Raw genomic sequence first — 3,854 nt, forward strand, 5'->3', positions numbered from 1 at the left:
CACTGAAAACTGTGTACTGAAATTGGGAAAAGCACTGGTGTAATATAGCCCTTCATAGCCCTGATTAATATTGGATTTCCCAAAATTTAGAGAAAGCCCAGGTAAAGGAGAAGAACTTTGGAAAATGGTTAGTTGTGTAGAAATAGATAAAATATTTAGGAAGAAATGTGTTCTAGGTCCGATCCTGAAATCTGATTCCTGATTGCTTTGTTGTATTAACATTTCATTTTTCTATATTTTTGCATAAAAGCTACAAAAAACTTTTATTTCTACTTCAGAATGCCTTCCAGAAAATATTTTTTTCTCTGTAGAAAATTTGTTTAATGTATAATGCTAATTTGGAACTCTTATTCCAGCTTCTTTTCATGGAGAACCTGGGGCAGTCAGTGGCTATTTGTATAGACCAGCATGATCTGGAGATGTGCCCAGTTTATTGTTTTGAATTTTGCAGTTTTTTTTTGGTATATAAGATACCAATTGTTTTCCTATGAATAAACTCCTTTGAAATTTATCTTGGTATTTTAAATGTATAGTTAAGGAGGATAGAAAAGGCTAAAATCTCTAGCCAATGTGATCTATGCTATATAACCTTACATCGCATAGATCACATTGCATTATACAGATAATTATACTTATTACTTTTTGATTTTTTTAATTTCCAGAAGGGGAGTACAGAGTGTGAGAGTTATATATCACACTCCAAGGTTAAGAAGTAGATGTCTCCTGGGAAATGGCAGTGGAAATTACTGAGACACTGCTCCAAGGCAGGAGGTATGAAGATCCAGGGGACTCCTGAAAGAAGAAAACTGAGACCTCCAGTCTTCTCTATATAGACTTAGATGTCTACTACAGAACTGTTGCATCAAACCAATATGTACTTTAGGATAATTTTTGTGTGATTGGAGCAGTAATGAGTGAATGAGTGCCAGGATAATATTATAGTGACTGTCCCAAACATTTACTATTTTTTTAAATATAGGAATGCATGACTATGTATGTTACTTTTTTCTCTGCCCACCTTGTGGCTTGCCTATCTCTGTGGCATTGATTTCATTGTGCCAATCTGCTTCTTCTTCCATTGCAAGTCAATTAATCACTATAGGTATGTCAACTAGCTGCAAATTTGATAGCTTGAACTTTTTCTAATGATGTAGAAGTTCCTCTCAGGATGGGCAGATTTGTTAATTGGCCATGTTCAGGAGCAATATTTTGAAAATTATTGTGCTGAAATTCTTGAAAAATCCAGTTGAAACGACTTCCGGTTTGCCGACATGGTTTCCATGGACGTTTGGAAGGCGAGCTCCGTCTTCCAGGTCTGATTTCTCTTTGCTGGGGGATCCTGGAAAGGGTTGAAAGTTGCCCTGTAGGGGCAACAAGCAAGGAGGGAACCCCCGCTTGATTGTGGGAGGGCGAACAGAGAGGCTCAAACTGGGGCAGCCCTCCAAACTGGTGGAGGAAAGATTGACCATAGCAATATGGACTTTGGACTTTGAGAAAGAAGACCAGATTGAATGGAAGACAGAGCAAACATGGGGAACTGGAATAACAGGGAGACAATTTAATGAATACAAATGGGTTAGTCCTTCCAGAAAACTGGCAATTAAATGGTCTCCTTCATTTCAAATAACATGTACAATAATAGAGGGAGATCTACTTGATGATCTAAAAGCACTGATATGGAAGCCTAGTTGGCAAAGGAAGAAAGCCGGAATAAGGTTGAAGAAAATTGGGGTTTTGACTTACTAGAGTGGATTTCATATTATTAATTAGAGGGTTAAAGGGAGATGTTGAGATAAGGGGAATTTTGGTTATTAGATTTAAAATACTTGTAAATTAGTTGAAAATAAGGATTTTATCTGTTTAATATTTAAAAATTAGACCTAAAAGGGAAAAGAAAATGAATTATCATGAATATGTTTGATTTATTGATTAACCCAGGTAATATACACAATAGTTTTGATTTATTAAATGGGATATTGTATTATTAAATAGGTGGGAAATAGACAACTTTTAGGAAATAGAACAAGATTATATTCAAACAGATAAAATGTGTATTGTGGATACTATATTTTGTTATGAATTGAGAAAAGGGAAATCTTGGTTACCCAAAGCCTGAAAATTATAAATAATAAAGGTTAAATTGGAATATTGATGAGAAACTAAAAATTGGGCAAAAATTAATAACAGATATGAATTGTTTATGAAGATTAAATGTAATTAAGATATGTATAAACAAAACATTTATTGATAAATGTAATAATGATGTTTTTATTGAGTTGATTTTAACTAGAATTGTACTAGCTTGAGTACGAGACAGTAAATGTTAAGGGAAAAAGAGAAGAAATATCTGATGTTGTAACCTGAGATTTGCACTAAAGATTTTGTTATCAAACTATTGATTAACTCAGTCACCACATTGCTTTTTAAATACTTAAATGTAAAACTGGAAAATTAATGCAATGTTATTTAAAAAAAAAGAATCCGGTTGAAACTTTACATAGTTAATATTCTCTAAAGGATCTATCATCCTTTCAGATTTCATCCAATTCTGCCCCAAATGAAGCAGCTTTAGGCATTTTGAAGCTTTCCCGCTATGATTAACGAATGACCTTTTCTTTAAGTGAAATCTTAAATTTTAAAATGTCTCAAATAAAATTAGTTTGCTCTTAAATTGAAAACTTGAATTTAGTCATGCCCTCTGAATCTTATATCAACAATTCATAAAATCTACTTTCTTCTTATCAAGTACATTTATATCATACTTAATATAGTTTTATTCCAATCCATATATTATTTTGGAGATTTTTTAGAAGATCCTAATATACTTTATTTTATTCTGAGTTGCAATATTGTATTTTAAAATTATTTTAGTTGTGAAGTATTATTTCCAATGGTACTAAAGATAATGTTTCTTTTAAAAATAGTTGTAGAATTTTTTGAAGAAATTATGAAGTTGGCCATGGTTGGAAACAGAGATGCCCATGGAAGAGTGTAAAGGAAGGCAAGTAACATGACACCATAATGCAAACTTAAGTACAGACATGCAGTGTCACAACAGAAGCTCCAAAGAATGTAATTTGTATTGTCAAGATCCATGTTTCATCATTTTTTTGTCATTGCAACAGACACTTATGGCTAAAAATTGAATGCTAGTCAGAAGGTGCAATCTAGTAGTACAGTATTTAGTCTTTATTACTTCCCTTTGTAGAATTGTAAAGAGATACAACAACATGGAGGAAGAAATCCCTGTGAATATGACCCATAATTTTGCCATTTTATAGTATTTTCTTTTCTGCTTGCTTCAGCAGCACATATCCTAAAATTGGAACCATACAGAGAAAATTAGCATGGCCCCTAGACAAGGATGACACACAAATATATATAGCATTTTTTTCTAGTTGAATTGAAGTTAGCAGGCAACAGGCCATTTTGCTTGGCTCTACTTGCCCAGCTGGAAGAAGCAATAAAAAAACCATGTCAGTAATGCGCCAAGAAACTTACAAGGTCTTGTCACCAAGTTCTCAGCTCAGCTTGAACAAGTTTCAGTCAGTAAGAGAATTTAGTGCAGCTCTCTTATGGAAACAAAACAGCATTGTGCCTATCTTGCTATTACGTGGCACTTATAAGGTGGTGAACAATGTGGTATCTATATGCAGTGCCTAGGAGAATTTCTTGTATTTAGAATCCAATGTCCTAAAACGTTTTCAAAAGCAGAATTACGTATACGTTCAACTCGGTACTATTGTAGCTTTACTCCAACTCTTCAGTACATTTACAGACTGAAGCTTGAGTTTGATAATAGAAATCTTCTCAGAAAATACTAAGTAAATCTTAGCAATGTCATGGTGTTTGAG

At 33.5% G+C, this 3,854-nt stretch overlaps 1 pseudogene; it reads left to right on the forward strand.

The window, feature by feature from the left end:
* Positions 1-3,296: 3,296 nt before the first annotated feature.
* Positions 3,297-3,394, forward strand: LOC114922677 (annotated as a pseudogene).
* The last annotated feature ends 460 nt before the right edge of the window (positions 3,395-3,854 follow it).

This window comes from Protobothrops mucrosquamatus, unplaced genomic scaffold (assembly GCF_001527695.2).
Source record: "Protobothrops mucrosquamatus isolate PMUCROS unplaced genomic scaffold, P.Mucros_1.0 scaffold608, whole genome shotgun sequence".
NCBI classification, from domain to species: domain Eukaryota; kingdom Metazoa; phylum Chordata; class Lepidosauria; order Squamata; family Viperidae; genus Protobothrops; species Protobothrops mucrosquamatus.